This window comes from Symphodus melops (genome assembly GCF_947650265.1).
Source record: "Symphodus melops genome assembly, chromosome: 8".
Taxonomy (NCBI): domain Eukaryota; kingdom Metazoa; phylum Chordata; class Actinopteri; order Labriformes; family Labridae; genus Symphodus; species Symphodus melops.
The window spans coordinates 7,060,524-7,078,989 of record NC_136698.1 but is presented as its reverse complement, the minus strand read 5'-3'; the positions used below and the strand labels follow the sequence as shown (position 1 = coordinate 7,078,989).

The 18,466-nt window shown below is 38.2% G+C and overlaps 1 protein-coding gene across 1 annotated transcript in view; it reads left to right on the top strand.

Annotated features, from left to right (window-relative positions):
• The first annotated feature begins 3,054 nt into the window (after positions 1–3,054).
• Positions 3,055–18,466, top strand: part of pde4ba (phosphodiesterase 4B, cAMP-specific a) — a 151,900-nt gene continuing 136,488 nt past the window's right edge. The window contains exon 1 of the mRNA XM_079351282.1: positions 3,055–3,513. The gene's annotated coding sequence lies outside the window, so the exon portion shown is untranslated. The remainder of the gene's footprint in view (positions 3,514–18,466) is intronic.

The window sequence follows — 18,466 nt, the reverse complement described above, 5'->3', positions numbered from 1 at the left end:
AACACAATCAGAGCTCTAGCATAAGATGGTGGTATTTATGTGATCTGTTATCTGTTCATTTATTTGCCAAAATGCAACATGATATAGTACATTGGTGCTTTACTTTTAGCAATCAAACTTTTTACTATATGCTGATGTTTTTGTGTGTTTCTTTACCTGTTTGCATGACTGTGTCGTTTGTGTGCGTGCACACGCTTGTGTGCATGCGTCACAGCATCCCTCTCAGACTACCAGATGGCAATGCCTCCTAATCATGGTTGTGTTACTTAAGTCGTAAATCCCCCTGTTGAAAAAACCAACACAGACATCTGCACACACACAAAACACATGCATGTTTGGCAGTCTTCTCATTGAACTACCTTCCTCTTATATGCATAAACTAGGGAGACACTCATAGACACACTCCACTGGTATACCATCCTCACTGTAATATGCACACGTTTGACCACATCATTAATTAAACACAAAACAATCCAGCATCTTGGGTTTTGTTGGTTGGAGGAAACAGGTCGAGTGACAATCAAGCAAAAGCAGCAAGTCTTTGCTTCCATTTAGAAGTAAATACACTGTGTCATAGCTGAAACTGACAGTGGCAATAATAATAATTAATATGGAAGAGTCCAATTCTCATTTTCCTCAGTGCCCAGTGACAGCTTTAAAATGGTGAAAAAAGGAATTTTGTCAGTCAAATGTGGAACCATCAGAAAATAATACTTATTTTTTAAATAGAGTTATTGTTGTAATCTTTGTACCACAGTTTACATTTCCTTACAATATTCTTTAAATATAATGATGTGAGAGTGATTCAGGGGTAGGGACTGAATGTTTTGCATTTGTAACGTCATGTGCTTCTTGTCAGATTTTCAATTTAATAAAATACCCCTCTTCCTCCTTTTGTAAGCAGCTCAGCTTTGGAATATAAAACGCCCTCAATACATTTATTTCATCTCAATCTTTTGTCACATAGACGGGATGTTTACAGTGCAGCGCATTTATGTTTCTCTCCTGTAAATGTGGCTGTTCAGCATATGACTTTATTCATAGCAGTATGATAGATGAGGATACTCTCAGTAGAGAGGGAGCCGCACATCTCATCAATGTGTGTGTTTGTGCGTTTACAATCTTCGCCTCCACAATGGGAAGGGTAATCGCATGTCAGAAAAAGGGGGCTTTCTCTGATCCTCTCCTCTATAACCATGAACTGCATGAGGCACACTGCCTATACAGTGTATGTGAGGTCTGAGCCAGCAAGAAGCAAATAGCTTTCTATGTGTAGCTGTGAGTGGAGTCTCAGAAAAGGAATAAGCCTATGTGTGTTAACTTTTCACACTAGAGTGCCCAAAGGCTGTGATAGAAAATAAGATGGACCACACGTTCTCAGGGTTCCTTTTCACGAAACAAAGGGACAAAACATAGCTCAGGCTCATCGGCTTTAAACTGACATTTATGTGTGTGGAGTTGTTTGATAGGCTGGTGTAACATAATTTCTCTCAAGGTCATTCATGTAAACATGGAAAACACAGATCCTAAAAAGGCTTTTTATTCATTTTTAAGAGTTTCATGGTAAAATAAATGGTCATCAGTATGTGTCATCTTAGATAAGGGTGAGATAAGAAGATTGAGACCACTTTTATGTTTGTACACTGAATATAAAACTAGTGAAGTGAAAGTACTGTAACTAGCTTAGCATAGCATACAGGCTGGCAGCATAGAGGAACAGCTAGTGTGACTCTGTATAGATTAAAAAAAAGCTCACAGTATAACATGTTTTTTTGGTCCATTCACCACAGAAATACAGACATTTAATTTGAATTTGACAAGACCATCAGTTCCCCCCTCCTTCCTTTGCATAAAGCTAATCAAATTGCCAACTTCAATACTTCATTTTGACAAATTTCAATCAGACTTCCAACCTATCCACGGTAACAAAGCATACTTTATAGAAGTACTTAGTGATTCAAGACTTAATAATATTAGTATTGTTGGATCTCAGTTTCACGTTTGACACTGTAGATAGGATGCCGTTAGACAGGTTGGTAAATAGGGTTGGACTTAGATCTTTATTGGTTCAATTCTTGCTGAGAAGGTTGGGGTTATTTTGTTACTTTAGGAAGTTATGAAACTGAACTAGTGGATATGATGTAGGGAATCCTCCAAAGATTATTCTTGTAACCCTTCTCTTAATGCTCACTCTCCTGCAGGAGAGCAATACGCAGATGATACAAAGATATATAATGGATTATAAGTAAACAGTTAAGAGCCTCCCATTGGATAATTACTGAATGGGTGATTAAGTTTCATCATCATTTTTACACATGGATTGAAAACCACAGTCCAGAGCTTGACTCCATTGAGAATCTTTAAGATGTGCAGTGCCGGAGAAGACTTGGCTCAGTGGTTTGAATCTCCCTTCATCAATACAAGATCTTGCTGAAAAAACACTGAACGGAAATACATGTTACGAAACTGCAGAAGCTTGTTCAATTGACGCCACAGCGATTGTGTCCTGTAATCAAAGCTAAAGGCGGTCGGACAGAATATTAGTGTGTGACTTTATTTTGGCCTGCCAGTGTATGTGATACTTGTATCAAATAACTGCACCCCTTTACATTCATTAAGTAACTATTAAGAACATATCAATAATTGGATGAGCCAACATTTCCATCAGTTAAACAGGGACAAAAAAGAAATAAAGAGAAAAGTGAAAGTGTTTGTAACAATCCTAAAAACCAAGGACCAAGATAGTAGTCACTGTGATAACATACCAGACAAATGAGAAAAAGAGCTATTTTTTTCGCATTTATGTTCTTTGCCAATCACATCCGTAAATGTAGATATTTTTTAGTTCGATTTTTACCCAGCTCTATTTTGACCGTTTGTAGATCATACATTACACTGCTTGTAACGACAGGACTATGGTCCCACTCGGGACGCAGCTCTCTCTCTCTCTCTCTCTCTCTATCTCTCTCTCTCTCTCTCTCTCTCTCTCTCTTTCTCTCTTTTTCTGCCTCTCAATTGGTCCACACTCCCAGTCTACTGAGAGGCTGGAGAAGGAGGAGGAGGGACGGTCGGAGGGAAACACCGAGTTTCAGATGCATTTGGCGAAAGCCTTGAACTCCCCCCTCTCCCAAACACAGGAACCTCGGTCCTGGATCAAGCTTGGAAATGGTCACCCGGAATGAATGACAAACCAGAGACAACATATTAAACGCGCCAGTTTGGTTTCAATCCTGCTTCAATCTCGGAAAAAAAAGTGTAGCTCCAACAACAAACCCTTGATTATGTAAAAAGAAAAAAAGCTGAGGAGTCTGCATGGATTGCCCGGTTCGTTCAATGGGGACAGTTGTGGAGTAAGAGTATCTCAGCAGAGGATGGAGATAATACGCGCTGAGGCGGAATAAAAGACAGATTTCGGATGTGTTGACAACTACTCTGTCGTGCAGAAACAACGCGCAGCAGGCGTCGGGATTCCCTTTGTCCCCACGTGTGGATGAGCTGTGGCGAAGACGCAAGGTAACTGAGAAGCGTTTTCTTCACTGTTGAATGGAATTTGTCAGATGAGCGTGCATTTTGATCCTTAACGCCTCAGTGAAGAAAAGGGTTGAATACAGGTTTTGGAGATTTTGGTTGGCATCGTTTGTACAACTACAAGTTCAGCCCTTCACCCCTCCCGGCTGCATCCTTAAATCAGTTAGTCATACAGGCACAAATAATGTTGTTTAGAAAAAATATATTTAAATATGGAAGTATTCTAATTGTAAATGTGACCATATCATGTCAAAGGTTTATCTTCCACCATGCATTGAAAATTAACATTGGACGTTTGAGCATTTTTTTTTTTTACAACTAACTCCATACTACACAGAAAGTACTCATTAGTCCCAGTTAGAGACAGTGTCCACTGGATGCTGCCTCATTGACTTGACCTGCATTTTTAAAGTGCTTTATCAGAGGTGTACTGTTTTTAGTTTTTACTCTGTAATGATTGAACTGATTTGCCTGTTTTCTAAAGAAGGGTTAAGTTCCTTTCCCCCCAAAATAATGAGCCGTCAAATTGTCTGCCTGTCACTGATTATGGCAAATTGATTTCCAGTGTTGAACAGACCCGAAGCTAATAGCGACTTCAGCTGCAATGATGTTTCTGATGTTGCAGACTGTTCTTTCCTGTCTATCCTGATGCTGTTTAACATTGTCACATCATTAGTTTTGCTTTAACAGCTTGAAAATAAGAGCCTTGTGGGTTTTTAATTTATTCAGATCACGAGCTGAAATGAAAATGTGCTATGATGGGAATTCCTTGCAGGTCAGATAGGCAGGGTGGAGAGTCCCATGGAGTGACAGCTCCAAACCGAGCAGGGCGTCCAGCTTTGTGAGGAAAACTGTGAACAAACACACTAATCAGTCTACTGATGGCCAAGCTGGCAAACATACTTCCTTGTTGCTTTTCTCACATGCATTACTGACACTTGAACTGATTTATTTAAGAATTGATTTGATACACCAAGAACAGGTGTTGCTTTTTAGGCACACACATGGAGGAAATAACTCCGCTAAACGATTCATCAATGAAATTTGCAGGATTTATTTCAGTACAAAACCAATTTTAAGCTTTTTGGAGTTTCTGTCTTTGTCACATTTGTGGGATAAAGGGCACCTCTCATCTCTTTGCTGATCTGTCTTGCATTCTTTAAACAGTCACCTGCACTCACAATTAATCTTTTCTTCAGAAAGTGTAAATAAAGTTGCAGCCTCGGTGAGTTATGCATTTGACTGTTACTGTATATGAAAGAAGGATAATTTTTTCATACAGAACAAAATTAGCATAGAGATTAGATGTACTGCTTTGTCTACAGAAGGTGAAAAAAATCAACACAAATTCCTCATTTGGGAGTGTGAAGACATGAAACATTTTATTTGGCTGTGTCTTCTCTGCAGCTTAATCATAAACGTTGTCGTTTTCTATTTCACATCTTTAGTCTTTGCATTTTTATTTGTCCCTATGCCGTACTGGACTTGAGCACGGCATGTTGTTCATCCTTAAGCAGAGCTCACTGGGAAGGCACTGGTACATTCAGTCCTGCAGCTCGTAAAGGATTACAAAAAATACTGACAGAAAAGATTGACTCTGGCTATTTACAAATATATAATCGGAACCATTACAGAGCTAAAATTGCCCACATTGACCCATTTTGCGGTTGTAATTAAACACTCTATAATGTGGGCTCTGTGATTGCATTAAACAGTGTGTGTGATGTTGATGTTGGTTTCACAGTGGGCTACTCATGAACATTAAAACCTTTTAGATATTCATTACAGTAATCGTACATTCAGTAATTTAACACTTGGTTGTGTATGCAAACAAAATCAGCCTGCTGTGAATCACATGCTTCACATTTACATTGAATGATCATCACAACACGTAGTTGCTATTCTGGTGAAATCTCATATCTAAAAAAGAAAATGAAAAACACAATCAGCCTTTCAGACACAAATATAATCCATGTGGGGTCATTCATTCCTGCTGTGATTCTGAGATGTTTTATTCAGTTATTGATTACCTTTTGCCTGTTTTCATTGTTTAGATGGGCTAGAGGTAGCGTTGACTGGAACAAGAGAAAAAGCCCCAGCAGGATTGAACCCAGATAACTACACCCAGATAATGTGCACACACACATTAGCTCCAAACATAACAGTTGGGTTAGGTCCTGACTCTACAATCTCAATCGTCCTTGAATTACATGACCTTTGCTCTTTGTCGGGACTCACACAGTCAGACTAAACCTTTTTCTTGTGAGATTTGAGGCTGAAGAAAACATCCTCTCAAATGGGTTTTGGTATGACTGATCTCTGTCAAAGTAAGAGTGCTTATGTGGTGCATAAGATCTAAAAACCTTATAACCCCTAAACCATCTGAACTTTTCAACAGCTGTAGGTGTTGCTTAGGTGACTGCATGGGCCAATCCTTAGAGCATGTTAAGATATTATTAGAAAGTTGATAGAAGAGAGATGACAGAAAGTTAGTGGAGACTGAAATGTGGAATGACACAAGATGTGTCCCCAGCTGGCAGAAATCTGCAGGTTCATGGACAAGGCCTCAACCTTTAAACCAGCAGGTGTCCTACATGGCATATAAATAGACCCAATTGTTATGTTTTAGAAACCTTTCTTTTTTGTTATGACTTTTATGCCTTTATTGACAGTCAGACACAGGAGAAGAGAGTGGAGAATGTCAAACAGGCAGGAAAGAAAATGTAGACTTGATTTGAACCCAGACTGTTTTGCTTGGAGGACGATAGCCTTGGTTCTAAAGTGGTGAAAAACCAGGCTTTCAGATGTCTGATTTTATTTTAAAGTTTGAAGGAACCCACAGGTGACAGTGGTGGGTTAGTTAATCCTTTCCTGTATGTTTAGAAAGGGTAGATAATGGTGATTTAAATTTTTGTTTTTTCCCACTTAAAACAATATTTATAAATTTTCTATGTTTTTTTTCTACAGAAAAGTGGTATTACAGTAGGTATACTTTGTGTTTTTTGGAAACATCTTGCTTAACACACTTTCAGTGTACATTGTCACACCTGGGAGCTGCGCAGTGGTAGATTTGCTGACTCCATCTGGTCTTTATCAACATAATTCTGCTTCACAGCTGCATATTTTCACACCTCTTAGGTGTTTATTTATGCTGTTGGCCATAGAGAAGCTCCAGTCTGCAGAAGTAATTACTGTACCTCATTGCTTATTTTTGGAGTGGGGCTGGGGAAACACATTTTTCTCTCAGTTTGCACAGACTTTCATACTGCTTTTATGTACGTCCGTATCATTAAACACCATGTCCCACAACACAAGATCTTTTTCTTTATAGCCCCCGCCCCCGTTCCCTACCTGTCACTCAGCAAATCTTGCCATTTTAATTGCAATATGGATTTCTTCAACATGCAACTCAATGGCAGCACTCAATTCTGCTCCAGTATCTGCTGTATAATTAAAGGTCAGGTCAGTTTCATAAGCTGCTGATGAAGACGTGTACTAATGAAACTACATATGTGTTTTACAGTAAATATGGAAAAATTAATGCCAATTTGCGTCTTTTTTTTAAACCCATTTGTGCCAGTTTTTCTCCTTGAGTGACACCGCTACTATATTTGTCCTGGCTCTTTTTTGGAAGTCAGTTAAATACTCTTGGCAGATTCCCCAGAAAAAAATGCATCTGCTTGAGATTCCTTGCTGTAAGAGCCAGTTGAAAAATGAACAACAAAAATCAGGCAAATGAAGGACATAGCAACAACAAATGATCTTACAAGATTTACATTTCCATAAATCTGCATACAGGTGTTTCATTTCCATATTACTCCCTGTGTTATTATGTATCCAAGCTATGCAAACTATTACGGTGAAGCCCAGAGAGAGGCTGTTCTGCAAAATGTTTCTATCCTCTGCACACAGTGTATCTAATGTGTGAGCTGTTGATTCATAATGACGATGTTTAAGCCGAAAAGCCCTTAGTTAGTGTTATTCCTCATAAGCAGGTCATGGAATTACCCTTACAGGTTGTCACAGCTGGGCCATGTCATAGTGTTATAGTGTAGCCTATAGGGTCATGGTAATCAGCCATATATTTAAATAGAGTACATTTTGAGCCAGTGATTTGGCTTGTTGGTGGCCATTTGTTTGTCAGTAGACATTATAGGTTTTAACCATAAAGGAAATAGACATTATCTCACGTTGCAAGGGTGAACCCAATGGGGAGCATTGAACAACCACATTCTTTCTAATGACCAGCCGGGGGACATTAGTTTTTGATAGAAGTTTATAAGCAAACATGAATAAATGAATGAGCCTACTTTTCACTTTATTACGTCAAATAATATTTCTTAATGAGATTATAGACTCAATTGCTATTTTCAAGTCTTCTTACATACTGCATGATGCTCGTTTTATACATTATGACTCTCTATGTGAATCCCTGAGAAGAAGTAGTGTCAGTCACTGTGGATGAGATTAGTAAAGGGAAGATGGTCATTCTTCCTTGAGAGGTTGTCTGACTGTTACCTGTGTGAATGCTAAATCCATGTCCTTCACTCAGTAATCACGTTTAACAAGCAGTTACTGCCATGCAACAAGAATACTTAGTGTACCTTTAAGCAGTAGTTGCTGCCATGCAACAAGTCATGTACATGCAGACCCCCCCCCCCCCCCCCCCCACAGATAAACCTCAGGAAACACGGCTTTATGATTTATTTTTTCAAATTTTTTATTTTGTTCAGAAAGGGTGAAGCATGATGTAAAGTACTTTCCCACTTCGACCTCAGAAGATGAAATTCTCTGTGCTTCCTGTAATTCCAGATGGTGATCATAGTTCAGTTGAACTAAAGATATTTCCATTCTTGTCTTTTAGCATCATTTTATATTTCTCCAGATACTTTTAGCCCTAATTGTATCATCTACAGTGATCACTGTAAGAGGGCTTTCTCTTGTTTGGTCGATAAACACATGGCAGGATAATGCCCATAGCTCTAAAGGCCAAATGGAATTGATATATATATATATATATATATATATATATATATATAATAGCGGGGAAGCCAATACAGCCGTGTGTGCACATGCATTAGTTAGTTTGAAACAAAATTCGAGAGACAAATGGCCGGCTGTGAGGCACGCAAAATGACAAAAATGACAGAGAGAGCACAGTTTATTATAATTGGTTTTTTTTTGTTGTTGTTGAGTCCAGAGAGGACAGAAGTATTCCCATTTATCATTAACTTGTCAGTGCCATACAATCTGCACTTTTATTCTCTGACGTCCAGCTGAGAGGACACTCAGTACCCGAGTTCCATCAAAACACATGGAGTTTTTTTTCTGCTCAAGGTTCTCCTTTTAAAAAAAAATACTCATAAACTGTCAAAAGGTGCCCTTGGCTTGAATAGGAAGAATCAGTGTATGATTACAGAATGTAAGCGTTTTCAGATGTTCTTAAGAGCAGCCATGGTCATAGAAGCAACGATTTACAACAAGTCATGTGTCAGGTGTAATGTGTCAGTCAGTAAGCTGCTTTCCAAAAATAGTGTTTTTTTTTAATCAAGACTAGATTATTTGTTATTACTTATTCCTTTGAGGCAGAGTTTTAAATAAATAAATAAATAAAATGTTATATACATATGTATGTATGTGTATATATATATATATATATATATATATATATATATATATATAAATTCAATGGGTATCATGACATACAATTATCATTAAGGAAACAATTTTTTCTTAATGTCAACTCTGTCGATATGTTGTTTCCACAACATATCGACAGCCCTCGGTAAAATGTCTGGACGTTACCGAGATAAGGTACATGTAAGAATATAAATGTTTGAACCTGTTGACCTGGACTATTATAATGTTGATCTTAAGTGGAGTTTATCTATTGTATACTATTTGCAGTGGCCAGAGTACAACTTCAACTCGTGTGTTCATGTTGCTGGAATGTGCATAAATTGATTAGTTTGGATCGATCTGTCGACTGGGCCTGTTGCTGCTTTTTGGGATTTATGCCACGTTACACCAGAGTTTTCTGTCCTGAGCATTCTCCTTGGTGAGGAACCCTCTTCTGCCAGGACTCTCTGACTCTGACTCTCTCTTTCTGTAGTATTCACAGCTCCTACAGTAGTGTGTTTTGGTGTTAGTTTTTAGTCCTCTAACCTATTGTCATCCAGGTAACAGTTTATAGTCTTATATTGCTTGAGGACGGATTTTGGGTCGTGTACAAGCTATCTCGGCACATCAAGCCCAACTAACTCCTGTTACTGTGGAGTGAATGCTGCAGCCAAAATGAGCATTTCCCAGCAGCAGTACGAGCCAGAGTAATGTGTATAAATGCTGTAGTAACTCTGAAACAGTCACCAGTACAGAAGAGTCTTCCACTATCCAGACACAAAACACAAAATTCTGCTACAGATGATCTCAGCTATGTGGAACAATTGTTTAAAGGTCAGAAAATGTCAGGACCTAATCTCTTTATACAAAACCGAGAGGTGGGGGACAGGATTTTGGTGTGTCTGGATTTTGTTTGCAGTCTAAGCAGTGGCAACTTCTAGCCTTTCAGCAGACTTTGGCTGTAAGCACTAAAAAAGTCACAATGGAGAACTCCCTCAAAATGCAATCCAAAAGTCATCTTAGATCATTTAATAATGTTTTGTCTATAAATCATGTTGTTCACCAGCTGTATTCATATTGTTGTGTAATCATAGCTGATGGGTTCTGGGATTGGTCTGAGGATTGTCTGAAGTTAATTTGGGAAAGGCGCTTGAGACCACATTATTAAAAATGACCAAAAGTAAAGGGCTATATATGAAGAATATGACATACTGTGCCATAAAGTATGAAACACTGCAGCTTTTTGATACTTAATTGTGCTATCAGAATGCTGCTTACAGTACATAACTATATAATGTAAATTATTTCAGCATCCACTAAAGATGTTAACTGGACTCAATTAAATTTGTTCTCTTTTAGTCTCACATTTTCCATCTCTCTCTCTCTCTCTCTCTCTCTCTCTCTCTCTCTCTCTCTCTCTCTGCTTACGTCCCTCATCTTGACTCCTGACAGTCTTCTTTTTATCATTGACTAATAGCAATGATGTGTTGGTTATTAATTTAATCAGTGAATAAACAATGGGATGCCCTCTCCCGGTCTGTCTCAGTGACTCTGAAGGAGTGTTACCCTCACAAAGCTTGGGCTGACAGGGATGAATAGCAAGACGAGATGAAGACGTGATCTGACTGCTTTGCATGTTAATTACTCTCCAGCTCATGTTCAAGCGGAGAGGGAGACTGATGAAGAGATTGAGGGACAGGATTGGATTTGGTTTTTAAGGTACTCCAGTTATTAGGGATGTTCCCAGCTGACACGCACTAACCACTAAGCTACCAACAACCCTCAATGTTTATTCTGAAAGGAAAGTAAATTGTTAGTTGGACTTATTTTTAATTGTGGCATAAATGTTGAACAATAAATTAGTTATACTCTGATTTTTGCTTATTGCAATTTTTTTTTCTCAATTTTGCTTTGGAGGAAACAATCCTGCTGTCATCCAAGTCAGCTTAATTCTATTTAGTAATTCATGACAATACTTCTGTCCTTTGACACAAGAGTTAGTTTTCCATATAGTCCCACACTTTGCGGATAGACAACAGAAATGGCTGCTATCTATAAGTTGTAATGCTACAAAAATTGCAAGTGTTTGTGTTTTCACTCTCCACTATCCCCTAAAAAATGAACACAGCCATCATCAATAAGAATAAATTATACATGCTGTTTCCGTGCAATAAAAAGCCAAATAGTCAATTACATTTTAGTCAAGAAGGTTCTCCGTGCATCTATACAGGAAGACTCTAATTGACCTGGCAGCAAATCCATACTCTCTTCTTGCTTGATGTAATACCTTGGTAATCAATACTCTGCTGAATTGCAACAGTCTTAAAGTCTATACCCTTCAAGATTCACACTGCAATGTGGAAAAGTCCTGTTTGACATTCATTTGAATCGGTAAACGTGTTGATGGCCTGACTGACATAACTCCATCTGGCGTAAGAGGACATGCACGGTTTATAGGATTAATCTATGGTCACTGATCTAAATGCCTATATACTGTACATATCTTTATAAATGCTGAATCTGAAGTCAAGGATTATGGCACTGGATGTCCTTTGTTCCATTTTGGTGTCAGTTGTAGTTTATGTAGCGTTGAGCAACTCCAGTTTGGTCTGGCATTGCTTTGGTGCAGAAAACAGTCCATTTGGTGAAAAGAAAAAGTGGAAAAGCCCTGGCTGAAATGTAACCTCAGTATTAATCGGCTGTTGTGTGTAAATTATTTAGCTTTAGCCTTTCTGCCTATTATTTTTATTTGACCCGCTGTCGTGTGAAGATACCTGCAGATATAAACTGTATATGTCTAGTCTCATTTTTTCCAGTTATAAAAAACATTGAAGGTTAATGTACCAGTGTGTGTAAAAATATTCCTTAAAACAGAGGTTAAAACAAAGATATATTTTAGATAACACACAGACATTTCCTAAATCATTTCAACAGCAACTCTTTATTTGATTATATCCCATTTACCCTGTCCTGAAAGCCATCCTTTATTTTGATTGCCCCCCCCCCCCCCTGTATGTTTTTCCACAGTAACTCATTTTGTTGATATATAAGCCGGCCCTTATATTGATTCATGTTTGTTGGCATTTTTCAGCATCAGGCAACTGATCTTTTCGCTTGAAGGAGACACAAATCTAGAAGGCCACAGTTAATCTTCATAGAGATGAACTCTCTGGAATAAATACTCAGAATGAATGACTCCTTGCTAAATCATAGCCACATTTCCGTATGATGCTTCTTCAAGGTTTTTTTGCATGGTTGTTGGAAAGTTGTGGAATAAAGTTTCTGTGCACCGTGTTTTATCCAGTGTACACACAGCAGCTATTTTAACACTAAAAGTCACTGTCTGTTTTCATCATGGCTCCTGTCTATATTTGCTTTATTGTAGTTCTGTGTGAAAAGCAATGATGTGTGTGGATTAACACATTTGGCTTTTTCGTGAATGGTGAAAATGTGGGGATTAAAGCATGTTGGCAGTCTGGTTATGATTGGGTCAAACACGGTTTGATCCTGTATACGTAATCCCACATCCCCGGGGATTGTGTGAGAAAAGGTCTACAGTACTGCAGCTGAGTGAATGTGTATGGAGAGAGAAGTGGGTCAAGTACAAACACTGAAAAACGCATAAATGGTGAATTTTGTAACATCAAAGTACAGTGTCTTAAATACACATTTTTCTTTTTTTTTTTTGCATTTTTTCTTTTCTTTGTCTCTCCTTCATCTCTGTTTCTCTTGCTTTATTATCACTTTGATGATGGCTGTTGATGTGAAGTCCCCACTCAGGGTGTTTATGCTCTCCAGTGCATGCTCAACAGGAGTGCAAGCCTCACTCTGATTGCTCCCACTTCATCACAATGACACTACCAGAGGGAGTGAACAAAACAGGGATGCTAATCACATTTTTTTAATTGTCTCTTCAAGAACTTATGAGAAAGAATTTACTTCTTCATAAGCTGATTTCCCAAAGACACTGTGAAGGAGGCGTTGCTTGGCAGATGGGGAAAACATGGCTGCTGTGTGTTGATATGAAATGACAGGGTGTGAAAATGGAGAAGAGAGCGACTAAAGGAGAAATGCACCTGTACACAAACACAAAATAACAGCTGAGTAAAGATCAAAATGTGCTCTTTAAATTGGGCCTTAAAAGGAAACATATTAATTATAGACATGGTCATTTTTCTGAAGCCTTAAGCATTGTTAGCAGTTAAATCTCAGAAGTCTATTTTTCAGTTAGTCCACTCTTCAGGGAAAATAAAGTGTGCTGAGAAAAAAAAAACAGCGGTAGAAAACGTGGGAGCAATGAATCTATTTCCACTGCTGTGACCTCTCACTCTGTCATTGTTCTGCTCTACACTTTTCTCATGTGGGAGGCGTTCAGAGCCTGTAGGCTGCAGAGTTATGTGAAAACACAGTTTCATATACAGCAACGTGCTCCACCATGAAGCATCTTCATATATGAGGAATTCTAAAGAAAAAAAACAAAACAATGTGCCTTTTTATGTGGGTAAAAGATGTAAGGATCTGTTTAATTCATTTTCCTATAACAGGTTGTTGGGTTATTTAGTTGGAAGTTTGTTATTTAAAGAATAAATGTTTAAGTAAAACAATGTCTAATTTTTAATTGAAATTAAGATGTTTGCATTCTTGGTAGATAACTGAGTATCACAATTGACATGGTGCCTAAAACACACAAAATGGCAAGTCCATTTTTTTAATGTATACAGCCCAAAATCACATATGGCACTGATGACTTAGTCTTGTACATATCAGTCTTTAATTACTTGTTTATATTTTTAGTTGATTGTTAATATTTAATATTTACATTGTACAGAGAGAGCACAGTCTACCAAAGGGCAATTGGCTTGGACCAATAATGTCACCAAAGTTGAGGTCAAAGAGATAAACATTGGATTCTGACATCCCACAAAAGCTTTGAAGTAGATTTTTCCGGCAAAATGTCTTTTATGCCTGGTGTTTTGTTGACCTATATTTCCTCTTCAAGCTCTTTCCCTCTACAGTAAAGGTTACTTTCACCCTTGCTACTGTCATGATAACCTTGTTGTTATCCTCAGGTGAACCGCCTTTACAGGACAGATAAAATTGATTTTGTATTGAGCTTTGGTGTTAGGATGTTTTCTCCTTTGTGAATAGATGTTGAGTAAACATCTGGTGTCAATGAGCTAGCAATGTCCCTCTGTCACGTCAGCTAAGATCTCAGGATCAGGATGGCTCTTCGACAGATCAGATCTTGGAGGCACTCTCTCATCAACAAAATGTATACATGTATGTGCTCTTAAAACACAAACACATTAAGATAGACTCAGCGAGACACTTTTCTGAAAGGAATTATTGCAACTGTATGTGGCTAATTTTGTGGTTTGTTCTTGGAATGGATACAAATTAAATGGCAATGACTGCAGCCAATTCAATGTTTGTTTTTCTGTGGTGAGGAAAACAAGTCAAAAGCCTTGAGTCTGAGGGCGGTATGTTAACACAGCAGGCCTGTAATTTAATTTCTAGACTTCCACTTAGGTGCTAACCAAAATATTCTGTTAGGTTCTTCCAAGTATTGCAGAATGTGTGAGGCTCTATATGTAGGTGTACAATCATTTCTTGAAGCTGTAGACTAACATAGAAAACTCCATATGCCAAACACAGACTACAAAATTATATCTACATTAATAAAACAAAGTTTAACATTTTTTCATCTCAAGTTGAAGCATATTTAACTTGCAAATGTGCTTACACACCACACTTCATCTTTCCATCTGTTTGCATCAAAGTAAGGCAGGCTATCATTAGTCTTTTTGTAAAAAGACCCTCAGGGCTCCCTGCAGGCGTTGCTGCCCCTTCACCCTGTCAAACCGAATTGGCTCCATAACAGTTTGCAATGTTAAAAAGAGGACTATTTGCCTCTATTCCCTGTTCAAAAAGAAATCAACAATTTTTTTTTTCCAGATTTGTCTTTTCCCCACAGATGAGACAAACACACTGCCAACAATATGTTTATGTAACAAGACATAGAGAAGCCACTTTGTCTACATATCAGTATGCTTACATACAGAATGGATTTAAACTTAATGCACTGTTTTTGCTTTATCTAGGGTGGAATACAGATGCGTCCTAGTTTAAGTAAATAAACACTAAGTCCTGCTCATTTCTTTAACAAAGAATTGTTTGACGCTGGCAGCAACTTAAAACATCTAAGAAGAACCGTAATGATATGTGTTGACATCAAATTCCATGAAGCTTTAAATGATGACTTTTTTTTATCTTGATATGACACATGGTTATATCACAGATTCTGTGGATGAAGAGGTTTTAATTAGAATAGACTTGAGCCAACAGAGGCTTTGGGAGGCATCAAAGAAATGTGTCGATGGCATAAGCCATTGAGATGTCGTTATTTTTAAGGGTGATGGAGATGCATGAGATGAAAAGAAAAGCCCCCCTGCTGGAGTCTTGACTAATAGTTGTGTGTTGATGGGTGAGAAGAAATGCTGGGAGTCTGGAGGGTTGTGATGTGGAGCAGAACATCTGATGGGGGTAGGACCCCTTGGAGCAAAAAAAAGATGTAGACTAGAGATAAATGGGACCAAGGAAGATTGCTTTGATTTGATTAGAATGACAACCGGCGGCAGCCGAGAGAGAGGACAGTTTCACACTTTGACAGCACTGAGATGATTTGGTTTTACAGGGTTCAGGCAAAATATGATTGGACTAAGGACCATGGCAAAACAACCGCAGTAAACTAATGAAGCGTTGACTGCGTACAACTTAAACATAGCCATCGGGATGTTACCCTTTGGTTTATTAACTGACACACAAAAGCACAGCAGAGTTGTGCAATCTTGCTGTCCTTATCTTGGAATCTCAAAGTCAGATTTAAGTATATTCAAATAAGAAGATAAAGCCGGCGAAAAGTGAGGCACTGGCAAATCTCTCAAAGCTATTCCTTAAGATAAAATCTTTAGCTGGCTAATTAGCTCATTAACCCAGTGTTTCCCACATAATGCGATTCCATTTAAGTGGTCGCAGATGGAAGTTGATGTTTTATTTGACAAAAAAAGGCTTGTTGAACATAGAGAACTGGTTACTCACAAATGGGGTTCGACTTTTGGAGCAGTTCCTGCTTGGTGTGAAGCTTGGTTTTAATTGAAATGCAAAGAGACTAAAACATTTAACCAAGGGTTAACAATCACAGTAAACTCTTCCCCTTTCTACATCTAAAAATGCTGCTACGGTTACTTTATTAAAATGTTTTCTTAAGGGCCAAAAGAGACCCCACCAATTTAGGGGATAGGATGTTATCATGCCTTGACGAAGGTTGCAATGAATCATCTTGGCTTTAACAAGTGAAGTAGGTTAATACAGAGTAAAACTGTGGTTCAACAGTGTTGTATGAGAGATAAACCCGAGCTTAAATCTATGTGGAATAATTTCCTTTCGGCAGCAGCAGCATTCAGAAAGGATTTTAAAGGGGTACATGCAGTTTTATAGGCTAAAGGCTGGGACTGACCAAGCTGCGGGGTTTGATGACGTCCTTTTAAAGAGCTGATGAAATCCTGCCAGGCTGCTCTGTGTCCGCTTCATATTCTGCTCCAATTTCCAGCAGGAGGCTGCTGCCAGAGTACAGTCAGTAGGTTAAGTAAGACTGAGCGTTTTTATAATAACTGTGCTCGAAATAAATGCTTATTCCTACAATAAATATAACACTCTACAAGTATTTTTATTAACAAAAGAAGAGGCAGATCTTTATGTACTGACTACGGGCAAGGTATCAGAATTTATGATTTATAGAATTTCTTGAGTTAAAAAACATTTAAAATAATCGGCAGCTGGTATTTTGTGTATTTTGGGCAACGTTTGGACTGCTTTGTATTTATTCAGTACTCAAAAGGATTCATGATCTGTAGAGGATGCAGTGTGTATTAAAGATGTTATGGGCTCTTATTACTATCTACGTGATTTTGTTAAGCTGCACTGGTATAATGTTACTGGTTTGTGTACTCTTTGTTGCTGTCTCCTGTTGACTCATGCACAAACACAGAGGTACACCAACATACATAAAAAAAAACTACTGCAAGTTGAGCTAAAAACATGATGAGGTGAAAATGTCAAGATATAGAAATGAAAGGTTGTAAAAAAAAATCTTGGCACCAATCATGTGATCAAAAAAACAAGAACACACATTTAACTTGTTAATGGCAAATCCAAGATCTTTAATGCTCAGATTTAGAAGTGGCAAGAAAAAATGAAAAGAAGTTGATATGTTTTAGTTTTTCTATGACTGTAAGCTTTGTCACTACAGAACATTTTATTTATGTTATATGTCTTTTACTTACCAACTAACTCTAACAGCAGACAACAGCATGTTTTGGCTGAAAAATCTAGGATTTTTTGGACCGTTCATTTCTTCTGAATGTCTGTCACCTGACTGCAGTGCTACTTGAGAACAATAAGGTGGAAAGCATTCAGAACTGACTGTACATGCAGTACCATATTGAAGGCTGATGCTACCGACATAGCCGCTCGGTTGAAGGATGTGTAAGAACATGCTGGACAGCCTGGCTGAACAGAACGTGCCTCCCATCCTCTGTCAGACGACCCACTGCGGTAGTCAGTCATCAGGACAGACAGGCAGAGTGCTTGTTATCTCTGCTCTATTAGGCCGATACAAAACATGCTCTGTTGAAACCGCCTTTAATGACATTGTTACATGTCGCTCTCACTGTGTGTGAGACTTACAAGATGAGATGTGACAGGACATCTTGTCACATTTTGCCATGACGTCCACCTGGAATTGTCTCTCTGTGTGACATTTGAATTTAAAAACCTGTGAACAGCAGGCAGGGGAATTTGGTGTGTTTTCAGGTATACAATCACAGAAGGTGTTGACTGATGATTGGAAGAGAAAATGTTTGCTGCATATTCATTGAAATTAATGATAAAAGATGATCAGTAGTTGGTATTTCAGTCCACACCACATTAGCTACACCAGCCAGTAAATAGTCTGCTCCTCCAAATTGTGAAAAATTATGAGCAAAGGGACCACTCTGACATGCAAAGTCTGTTCTCAGAATTACAGTTAAACTTTCTCAAGAAAATTCTATAAATCATATTAATTATCCTTTCTATCACCTCACGTAACGGATAAAGCAGTCCTATAATACCTTCATATGCATTGCAATGTGTATCTAAAGACTATAGCTTTGAGATTAAACTCCATTTTAAGGGACAATATGTAACATTTTTCCTCGTTGTTTCCAAAAATGTTCAAAACCAGTGCTATCTTGAATTGTATTTAAAGTAACAACATTTT